This window comes from Mytilus edulis, chromosome 11, assembly GCF_963676685.1.
Source record: "Mytilus edulis chromosome 11, xbMytEdul2.2, whole genome shotgun sequence".
Taxonomy (NCBI): domain Eukaryota; kingdom Metazoa; phylum Mollusca; class Bivalvia; order Mytilida; family Mytilidae; genus Mytilus; species Mytilus edulis.
The window spans coordinates 8,391,895-8,404,593 of NC_092354.1; the positions used below are offsets into that span (position 1 = coordinate 8,391,895).

Consider the following 12,699-nt stretch of genomic DNA (forward strand, 5'->3'; position numbering starts at 1 on the left):
ATAATTATCTTTGAGCATCTGTTTCTGCTTGAAATCGATTCTCTGTAACAATTGGTGCAATTCTTCAATTTTTTCACTGTCATCAAGATTTCTGTTTGGGAATCCATCATCTTCTTTATTAGCTAAGTAAAATAAAAACTTTTTGAGAAAATGTAAATATTCAACATGATGTTCATAAAAAATGATATTAAGTTTAAATTCTTTTATATAAATGCCTTTTAAACTTGAGTCGCTGAACTGTAGTAACATGTATATGTTACAGTAAATAGGTGAAATTAGGAATTACATGTAATTACTAAACACTTGAAGTTGGTCAAAAATTATCTGTATTATAATGCTGAACTTTTTTGGATTAAAACTAAAGTTACTCTGATTTAACCAAATATTTGAAAGTCCATATTTATTTAAGATATTTTTTATACATATCAACCATTCAAAATTTTAAGAGTACTAACTGATCTTCTAGTTAGTATTACACAGCTAAAACAATGTTGTATTATGGTCAGGTGATCAAAAGTTATGGTTGTTTTAGCAGTCAGTAAATAGGTGTAAATATTCATTTTAAATTTAGTAATTACTGGTAATAACTGGGCCGTTTAAGGAATTACTTGTATTAACTAAGTGCATCAGGAATTACCTGTAATTCCTAAATTTTAGTAATTACATGTAATTCCTAATTTCACCTATTTACTGTAACATATATATAAACAGTATGTAAAGGTTTGAAATGTTTCCAAAAAAATACTCAATAATCATAATATAAATGAAGGAAGTATGGTAACCTACATGTATGTATCATTTGTTTGGCTATAGTAATTGGATCAACATCAGTTGGTCTTTAGTGGATAGCATTTATTTTGGAAACATACCACATTGTTTACTTTAATCTAATTAATCTTCATATACAACATGTACAATGTACATATACATGTATCTTAAGTTTTCTCGTTTGAATTGTTTTACATTGTCATATCGGGGCCTTTGTGGTATGGGCTATGCTCATTGTTGAAGGCTGTACAGTGACCTATAGTTGTTAATGTCTGTGTCATTTTGGTCTCTCTTGGACAGCTGTCTCATTGGCAATCATACCACATCTTCTTTTAATATATCATTAAGCATTTGAATCACAGGCACTTGTTTCTATCCATTTGAAGACCCACTATCAACGTATATTTTCGAGAAGGTACCCAAGTAATTTTTTCACCTCTCCGCTTAAAACCATTATTTCTGGTATATATATACGTTAATAGTGGGTCTTCAAATGGATAGAAACAAGTGCCTGTGATTTGAATTTATACCAATATCAAGGGTACAACTGATATGTCACCTGGGTAAGTAAGGTACATGTACCTATAGAACAAGTCAATTATCCAATAATCTTAAAAACTATAGCACAGTTTGTAATTATTCCGTGACAATAAACAATAATTTGGTTTGCACGACACTTTGACCATGTCCCCTCCTTTTTAAATAAGGTTTTGGGAATAAAATATATTGGGCATGCATCTATCAGATTAATCATAAAAAGTAAATTGATTGTGTAAGGTTATGTAATATATAATGATCTATATTAAAGTAATGCGGTTACCAAATCGAAAATCATGTTGAATTTGAAGTGTGTTCTTCTTTTGGGATTTGAAAATCCTGCAACATGACGACTTAAACATTGCTTTAATAGAAAACACTCGAGACTACCGAAAGGTGCACGGTCGCACTAAATACCAATAATATGTTATTAAGCCAAATAAAATAATGTATCCTAATTGATAGATTGATATGATGCGTATATAATATGATTGTTTAAAAGATGTGAATAACAGAATAAATGACAGACACATGATCTCCAGAAATTAACTATTAAAGATAATAAAGTATTTTCCTGGTCTACTTTTTGGTCTTAACTTACACTGTTATTATAACAACAATACAAAAAAAAAACGCGGGACATGACCACATAATAAATATAATTTTTCATACGTACAAATCAAGTTGATCGAGTTACCTGGACTCATAATATTCACATATTAGTATAACCTTTAATATATATTTCTCAAATTATTGCTTTAATAGTAAGCATAGGTACTTGGATACAGGACATTTTTTTTACCCTACCCTTTTTTTCCAAAATCTGTTATATTTTCGTTTTCTCACTTTCGTATTATTTATTTTTTTCGCGTCTGTCTGTACGTGTCATTAGAACATAAATACACTACAAATTACTTGGTTTTGCTATTTACTATCAATTCCAAGTTTACTATCCACAGCAGTCACGGATATATTACTAAAGAGAGTGAATTTTAAAATAGAAAACGAAAAAATAACGGATATTGGAAAAAAGGGGGAGGGTAAAAAAAATGGTGACATCCCATTAGTCTAACAACCATTATTCGGACAGCCAATACTCCGACAACATGTACTATTGACAGCCCATTATTACGACAACCCATTACTCCGACAGCCCATTATTCCGACAATATGCGTTTTTCTTAGTGTATGGATAAATTTTCTCTAAAAAAAAAACCAACTCCGCTCTCTGATATTTGTGGTTTTCCGTTTTGATTCCAATTATTTTTTGCATGCGGACATTAATTTTGTCTCAGTATATTGGAGTTGATACACATGATTATAGCAACTGCTCAGTCCTTAACCTCGCCCCTCTTTCGTTTTGCGTGTCTAGTTACTTTATTTATCTTTATATTTCGTTGTTTGTGTGTCTACTATCAGTCTGTGCTGTTCTAGCTCGCTATTTCTTGCATGTGTGTCTTGATCTACCTTCTTTTCAGTAGATCTTCGAATCCCCCTTTTCGCGTATCAGGGGAGTGAGGTTCCCCCACTATGAACTACATAAATAAATAATACATCGGAGTTGGAAAAAACTACCCGCCCTCTTTGGTCGCAACACTTTCTCTCCTTGTATCACTCATCTGAGTTTTATTTAAATTTATTTTGTTGCAGAAATAATGGGATAAAGTAGCGTCAGTCAAAATAAGAAAAACAAAGAGACAAATACGTACCCAGAACCTAAAAAATAAGAAGACAAATAGGACGAAATATGTGCTAAGAAAAGATGAGCAATTCCAATCATGATCAATCATGCATACGGTATCATGTTCGGGAATGAGAATCCACGAAATACGGAGACAGTACATGTAGCACTTCTAATAGCGATCGTTCAGACATAATCCGAGAGATGACACTCAATATTTTGTTGGGAGACTGATTTTGTATCCTAAGATTATTTTAAATTCTAGAAAGATATGCCTCTTTTTTAATGATTGGTGGAGATGCAGGACTGCATGATGATTTACAACAAAACTTATTACGAAAAACAAATATGACGGACATGAATATTTCGGCAATTTCTATCTAAATATGCGTAAGGAAAAGTGATATCGGGTCAGTGACTGTATATGTCATAGAAATATACAGTCAACGCATTTTGACTGCTCAAATAGAACGAGTGCAGTATAAAAGACAATAACAAACTAGTAGAATAAGACAATGTGTGACATTCTTGTCCTTGTGTCTTTGTCAAATTGTTTAATTGTAAAAACTTAGTAATATGTGTTTTGTGGGAAACTTATTTTTCATTTAAAAATTGGTTTCAAGAAGAAACATATTTAGATATCATTGATTTTAAGAAAGGTAATTTATATGTTAATTCAGAATCGGTGCTCTTCCATTACATGAAGAATTGAAAATGCTAAATACTCAAAAAATCGTATTGTACAGCTGATAAAGTTTAGGATGAGCGTCATTTTTCAATCGAATGCTCACTTCATTATAATTTGAGGGAGGAATTCTTTCGCCATATTTTTAGCACATATCAGAACTTTAAAACGTTAGACAATTATGATTAATTTCGAAGTGAACACAAGAAAACTTTACTATTATGGAGAAAAAAATGAGGATCATATCGTCAGTTCTTTTGAATAATGTAGTACATGTCTGGATACTGACTGTTAATTGATATTAATACGTATTTTTTTTATATTTTGTCTTAGCTCCGATTGTGACTGAGGCTTATAGTGCTATAAATATAATTATATCATATTAGTATTGTAATGTCTTAATGTTGACACAATCATTAGACCGCCGCTTCGAAAAAGTGGGGGTATACTGTTTTATCTCTGTCTGTCCGTCCGTCCAACCGTCCATCCGTCAGTTCGCCGCCCGTCCCATAACTATTTTCGTTGCATCTTTTTCATGAACTACATTACAAGGATTTCTGAAAGGTTTATTGAAGTCAGTTATATCGTGTGATGCTTTTTCAAACTTATTACTCATTACATGACAGCCAAGTTGAAAACTTTTGTCACATTTTTCTCAGGTACTACACTACCATGATTTCTGATATTTAACTTCAAGGTTTATATAAGTCAGTTATACTGTGCAATGCTTTTTCAGATTCACAACTCAAAAACTTTCTATCTACCGAAATCTTTGGGCAGGGTATCATCAGTAGCTCGCGCCATCAATGCTTGTTGTTGATTTACATAGATCCTTTAATTTGAAAAATAAAATATTATTTTCTGTTTTATTCTATATACAGATTTCGAATTGAGAATTAACATTGAAAGTATACGAACTACCTTATTATATATATGTATTATATATACGGAGTTATTTCTTAAAATATGTTATTACAAATATAAACGTAATAATACAGACAGACACATTTTATTTTACCCTGATATCCTGATATTTGACTTGATAACTGTCGGAATTATAGGTTGTCGGAGTATTGGGCTGTCGGAGCAATGGGTTGTCGGACTATTTGGTTGTCAGACTAATTGGTTGTCGGACCAATAGGCTGTCGGACTAATGGGCTGTCGGAATAATGGCGTGTTACCAAAAAAAAACAAAGTTCCGATGATAGTAAGACCCTTATTACTATACACATCCTTGATTCATGACAGTGATATATGCATTATAAACTGTATACAGAAATATACAAGATATTGACATCTAAATTAACTTAATGTTACCTCAGTTACTGGCTCCATGTTGACATTATTGTGTAATGTTGGTGTTAAATGAGATAGGTGTTGAAATTCTTCGTCGAATAACTGAATTTGGTGTGTCGATATCTACTGATCCTCCACATGCCCCGGGCAAATCCAGAGGCGCTAACCGGGCATTCTTTTGCATCTGACCGAGAAGACTTTCAGAAAGACTGTATAGACGAATCTTTAATTGTTTTAGAACCTTCATCAGACCCGAGTCTTGCATGGAGATGGACACTGATATACTTAAGTACTGGTACATTGTATTAACGATTTCACTACGAGGAATATCATCATCTTCAGAATGTGAGAGACAAGCAAATCCGCCAGACGACATATCCAGACAGACTTAGTCAATGATGCAAATAATATTCTTGTATACTTGTAGCCAGACTGGTATATATATATATATATAAGCAGACTGGTGGACGTGTAGGACATGAAGGCAAACTGTTAGAAACGTAATCTGGCGGGTAAACATGTATATCGACTTGTAAACACGGAGACAGACTGACGGACACATAGAGACCGCGGTTAAAACGTAGTGACTTGTGGACATAGTCAGACTGTTGAAAATCATTTGGACAGACTAGGGGGCTATAAGAAAGACTTGTGAAAGTAAAAACAGACTAGTGGATAATTGAAAAACTGGTGAACATGTAGACAGACTTGTGCAAATGTAAATTGACAGAAAATATTTGTCAGCCTAAAAATCTAATTCTAACTCTATTGGGTTTGATTTTCAGACTTACATTAGACATTATTTTATTAAACCAATCATGGGCCCTTGTCAGGCAAGATACAAAAACATCATACAGTGATTATATATTTAAACATTAGTGAAATACACAATATTATAAGTAATACACAAATAACAAATTGATAACATGAGCAATGTAGGATATAATTACATGTATATGAATACGAAATCTATATTCTTTGGGGGGGGGGGGTATTATGTTGTAGGGCAAGCTAGGGTAACAGTTATCAAAGCCCCCCCCCCCTTTTTTTCAAATAAACGATTTTTTTTTTTATTAATCTTCATTTTGTCGGATTAGAAATGTTCTATGATCTCATTTATGATTTAAGTATAAACTAAAGGACACTTTTTTACTTGGTTGTGCTATAATGGATTTAGTATTACCATTTTTTTCAGTTAAGAACAAAAATGAAAATAATGGATTATTTAAGGTTTTCTCATTAAAATATTCAACATAATGATTCTTTATTTGCAAAACAAACAAAAAACAATTTTGATTATTGCAAATACATAGACTCACTAAACAAACATAATGAAAAATTGTAAGGTTAAATTAACTGTAATATTTCCAAAATAAATTCAACATCATGACAGCTCATCGGGTCAATTTAATTAGCCGGATATCGTTGCCTTTACCAATTATTTCACACCACATTTTACACTAGTTTAACAAATAATTCATACTTTTTATACTGATTCAGAAGCGTTGTCTATGTGGTTTATTTATTATAAAAGTTGTAGGTCACTGGGTCATTATCAAACACTACAGGAAATTAAACAATGTATAAATTTGTCTTTGGTATACACGTCTATATACTATACTGACTAATATAAGTTCAGCAGCGCATATTTTAATATATTTCAACAAATAAACAATACATATTGTCTGTGTGTGTGTTACAAGTATGCAAGTGATCTAATTATTACAGGAAATAAATGGAACCATAATGCGTGATTTTCTTTACTTGAAAATGGAAAAACTTGACAGAAATTAAGATAGATTTGACTTGAATGTATCTGTTGTTTTACCTTTTTTGTAAAGCAGTATATTTTGAATTTGTTAATAGTATAGAATGTTTTATTAATCTAATCAAGAACCCATAAAGGGCATCATTTTACAACACAATATGTTAGTATACTAGTATATATAATGCGACGTAGGTAAAGATTTTTCTTTATAAAATATTGTCATTTCCAATTTTAATGAAAACACATTATGTGGTCAAGAGGATAGCGTTGAAAAACTAAAAAAATGTTTGCACTTCGCCATTTTTTAAGTTAAATGGTCAGTTTCATTTGGCCTTATTAACATTTTTTAGTCGAGCGTCACTGATGAGTCTTTTGTAGACGAAATACCCGTCTGTCGTGAATGTAAAATTTCAATCCTGGTATTTATGATGAGTTTATTTACCATATTTACAAATATCTTTCTATTAAATATACCAACCGAGCTATACACTAGCTGTTGGCGCTTTTAATCTTGGTTGCAGTATTGAAAATAAATTGTAAAAATGAAACAATGTTACTTTTCCTAAAAGAGGATTTACGTATTCAGCTTCTTTTTTTAGAGTGAATGGCAATATATTTGTATTTTTTTTAAACAAATACATGACAGGGTGCTGCCTGAACTAAAGTGAGGGGTATCTCCAGTCAGTTATTCCCTTTATGGTATATAATCAATAAAAAAAAGTCCCACAAACGGGGGACCCGCCCCCCCCCCCCAAAAAAAAACAAAAATTGGATCCGCCTATATCAACCGAGCTATACACTAGCTGTTGGCGATTTTAATCTTGGTGTTATTTAACATTTGCAGCTATTGAGAATAAATTGTAAAAATGAAACAATATTACTTTTCTTAAAAGAGGATTTACGTATTCAGCTTCGTTTTTAGAGTGAATGGCAATATATATATGTCACTGACTCAGACGTACTTATGAATATAATTATTTTCTGTGACTGTATCTTACATTAATTTGTAGGATCCTTTACTATAGATAATTTAGCTGATCTGTAACAATAACATCTTCATGCCTTATATATCATGTACTGTAGTACGCCGCTAGATTAAAACTGACGTGGAAAGGTAACACATGCCCACCGAAAGCTCTTTTTTGAGAGCCCAGGTGGTCGTGTGGTCTAGCGGGACGGCTGCAGTGCAGGCGATTTGGTGTCACGATATCACAATAGCATGGGTTCGAATCCCGGCGAGGGAAGAACCAAAAATTTGCGAAAGCAAATTTACAGATCTAACATTGTTGGGTTGATGTTTAGACGAGTTGTATATACATTATGTACACAGCCATGTATCACCATCATTGATGGCGATCCGATGGATACATCTGTTGTAGGGTTGTCACTGACTCAGACGTACTTATGAATATAATTATTTTCTGTGACTGTATCTTACATTAATTTGTAGGATCCTTTACTATAGATAATTTAGCTGATCTGTAACAATAACATCTTCATGCCTTATATATCATGTACTGTAGTACGCCGCTAGATTAAAACTGACGTGGAAAGGTAACACATGCCCACCGAAAGCTCTTTTTTGAGAGCCCAGGTGGTCGTGTGGTCTAGCGGGACGGCTGCAGTGCAGGCGATTTGGTGTCACGATATCACAATAGCATGGGTTCGAATCCCGGCGAGGGAAGAACCAAAAATTTGCGAAAGCAAATTTACAGATCTAACATTGTTGGGTTGATGTTTAGACGAGTTGTATATATATATATATATATATTATTTTTTAACAAATACAGGACATGGTGCTGCCTGACCTAAAGTGGGGGGTCTCTCAAGTCAGTGAATCCTTATATAGTATATAATCTATAAAAAAAATCCCACGAAAGGGGGACCCCCCCCCCCCCCCAACTGGATCCGCCTATACCAACCGAGCTAAACACTTGCTGTCGGCGCTTTTAATCTTAAGCTATTGAAAATAAATTGTAAAAATGAAACAATATAACTTTTCTTAAAAGAGGGTTTAAGTATTTAGCTTCGTTTTTAGAGTGAATGGCAATATATTTTTTTTTCTTTTAACAAATACATGACAGGGTGCTGACTGACCTAATGTGGGTGGGGGTCTTTCACGTCAGTGATTCCCTATATAGTATATAATCACTAAAACAAATCCCACGAGAGGGGGACACGACCCCACCCCCCCCCCCCCCCCCCTCCCCACTGGATCCGCATATACCAACCGAACTATACACTAGCTGTTGGTGCTTTTAATCTTGGTGTTATTTAACATTTGCAGCTATTGAAAATAAGTAAAAGAGACAACGACTCGAAAACAAGCAGACGATAGACGAAGGCAATTGGGTCTTCAACGCGGCGAGAATTCCACGCAAAATACGGATATAACAGAAAATGTTCTATAATTGCCGATCCGACACATGTATTGTAACTATCCATGCACCCATCGATTCAATCGAAAAACTCGACGTACGACCTTCGACAATAAACCAACACATGCGAAATGTATATACGTAACAATTTATAAAATGTCCCGATGTGACAAAATGTGAAACAATAGCATAGAGTATGTAAAAACAAGAACAAAACAAAAAACAAAATTTGATAGAAAGCAACCATTGCATCCCTGAAAAATAACTTTCAATTCAGAAACTCAAATGTATTACGATCTTAGAAATCTTAGAATTCATGGCTATAAAGCTAAAGAGAAATGTTTAAGCATACTGAGCACTATGAGGTTTTGATTTTTTATAAGTATCAACTGCAATTTCAAGCTTATTTTATGACCTCACTTTCATCGAAGGGTATATTAATGTATCACCTACAGGTTCGTTCGTCTACCCGTTCGTCTGTTCGTCAAGCTACACTGTAAAAATAGTGCTTAGAATTTAAACGTGTTGCAAGACTTATGTGCTTAGGAAAGTGTTTTATTTCTAAGCATTAAAAACTAAACATGTTTTGGCTCTCAGCACTTCGCACTAAACATGTTTTGGCTCTCAGCACTTTGCAATAAACATGTTGTTGTGCTAAACATGTTTAGCTACATCTTCAAGTATATGAAGCTAAACGTGTTTAAATTCTAAGCACTTTCAATATTTAGACACTTTCCTAAACACGTTTAGAATTACAACACATTTAGGCCGAAGACAGCATGCAGGGCCGTAACTAGGGTTCGAATTCAGGGGAGGCAGGGGTTTGGGACCGGCGATTGAGCACCCTTTGATAGGGAGTAGGGGGCTACGCCCCCCCGTCGATTTTTTTTCTCTCAGTCATTGGCTAAAAATTACCCGTTTCCCTTCGATTTCCTTACTTTAAAGAAACATCAGTATTGCTTGAACATGGAAGCAACTTTTATGCAAAAGCATGCAAGCTAAGATTGCTGTTCGGGGTGAGCCAAGGCTAGCTCCGTCTTGAAGGCTGTACTTTGACCTACAATTGTTAACATTAAATACATTTTGACCGTGAATTTTTTTCTTAAATGATAAGGCTAAAATTACCCGTTTTCCCTTGATTTCCTTACTTTAAGAAAGATCAGTTTTGCTGGATCCTTGGAGCAATTTTCATGCAAACAATTATTATCTGTATTTTCTGTATTTAAAGATATTTTTTTTAGAAACTGGTAAGTTCAAAAAAACATATAAAGCAAGATTATAAAACGCAAGATATTTTTTTATCGAGGATCTTGAAAATTCAATATTGTTGAAAGCTGAACAGACATGTATATAACTACAACCAGGGACTTTCTATACTAGTCTAGTAATATACGTAGTATAGAAAGTCCCTGCTACAACGAATGGGAGTCTTTACCTACTAAGGCATCGACCATAATGTTCTCGTATGATTGGGAAACTTAAAAAAACGATCCAACAGTTGATTCTGCTGGTAACGAATTTCCGATGTCTTAAAAGATTCACAATACAAAAGGAACTTCCTCTGCTTAATAATTGAGCTCCCAAATAAATGTGAATAGTTAAGTTTTTATTTAAAATTATCGAAAGCAAAGTGTCATATGTGTTCTCATACGAATACTGACCCCCTCAATACTGAATAACAGACGGACGGCCACACCAAAAAAAAAAAATAAAAAAATACTGAAACGGTTTACTTTCGATCAAAAATCCGAAAAATGACATACATATCACGTATCATGATAACACTGTTAAAACTGTTAACTTGTGTTGTTTATAATATAAATTCAAGTTCTTCGTGTACATATTGTCAATATTTTATTTTTTTACTTCAAAAGAAAATTTTGGTGTAGAAAATTCAGGGCAGTCAACTGCCTCCCCTGCCTCATAGGTAGTTACGGCCCTGGCATGCATACCACGTGCTAATTTTTGAGCGGGAAGAAGAAACAAAGAACCCAAAGTCAAAGGCCACGCTGTTTACTTCTGACCATAACTGACCGTAACTTAACTGTTTCAGAAAGGTAAGGAGTTATAATAATACTGATTTTTATTTAGTACTGCCAATTTTAAATGATTATTGACAGTTATAAGTATTATGTACAAGTACACTACTGTATAGTCAATGAAGGAGAAGAAAAAGGGGGAACCATCCCACGAAATAAGTGCTTGTAAGAGCTTTCAGTGTTCAAACTATCTTGTGTAAAGATAATAGTTGTTTAATGTCTATCATGCCTAGCACTTATTTTATATATATATATATATATATATATGTTATATATATATATATATATATATATATATGTTATATATATATATATATATATATATATATATATGTTCTTGGAAAGGAGTTTGTGAGGACAATTTTCATTTGGTACTCCTCGGCAGATTATAATGGAACATGAAGGGAAGCGGAATCTGCCGAGTGCATCATTCGCAAAACCAGTGTCATATCGAGTTCATTGTTTTAGTAAGCACTTCCTAAATGCCAGTCAACATTTGCTCAAAATAAATAAAAAGATGCTTGTTTTTCTTCAATAGTTATAAGCCGTTGTGCTTTCTTATATTTTTATTGATATGTATTGTTTTATTCTAGATGAGAGAAGTGCAGAGGAAATCATTTGTCTTGACATGCTAAAAGTGGAGATAATGCACAGTAGCAACTATATTGCTAGGTAAGAATCCGAAGTGTATTTGATTTTAAAAATGTCAATATATATTTGATCAAATGAATGATATTAAGCATGAAAAGAAGTTTTATATTAAAAATATCAATTTACTCATCAGTACATTTATGCTTTTATACCACGGTTCTAATGTTATCTTGATCTTAAATCATGCATTTACTTTTTGGTGTTGTAGTTCGTATACTCATATTTTTAGATTAATTCTACTTAGTTGCTTATCAATATTTTTCTATCTTTCAGGCCAGTGACTAGCAAATCCGAAGTGTATTTGATTTTAAAAATGTCAATATATATTTGATCAAATGAATGATATTAAGCATGAAAAGAAGTTTTATATTAAAAATATCAATTTACTCATCAGTACATTTATGCTTTTATACCACGGTTCTAATGTTGTTATCTTGATCTTAAATCATGCATTTACTTTTTGGTGTTGTAGTTCGTATACTCATATTTTTAGATTAATTCTACTTAGTTGCTTATCAATATTTTTCTATCTTTCAGGCCAGTGACTAGCAGTTGGGTACTAAGAAAGGAGAAGCTCTTATTGACTTGTGAAATGAAAACAGTCCTAACTTTTCAAATTGTTTTATGTATATGTACTTTACTATGAATTTATGATTTTATGAGTTTATATTTGATTGTGTTCAATGATTAACTGGAAATAAACAATTACACAAATTCCTTTGTTTCATATCTTGTAATTTTGTTTTTAATCCTAGAATTAGTATAATAATAATTTCATTTCAAAAGTTCTAGACTGTTTAATGAATATTTGAAATGAAGAAAAAATGCAATAATCGAATGTCGACAATTGAATTAAAGAAAATACTCATTCAGATTAAAAAGGTATTAGTCACAAT

At 32.9% G+C, this 12,699-nt stretch overlaps 1 long non-coding RNA gene across 1 annotated transcript; it reads left to right on the top strand.

Annotated features, from left to right (window-relative positions):
* The first annotated feature begins 11,060 nt into the window (after positions 1–11,060).
* On the top strand, positions 11,061–12,494 carry LOC139494743 (uncharacterized). The gene is made up of 3 exons (XR_011657132.1): positions 11,061–11,170; positions 11,746–11,824; positions 12,341–12,494. It is a non-coding gene; the product is annotated as an uncharacterized lncRNA (long non-coding RNA).
* The last annotated feature ends 205 nt before the right edge of the window (positions 12,495–12,699 follow it).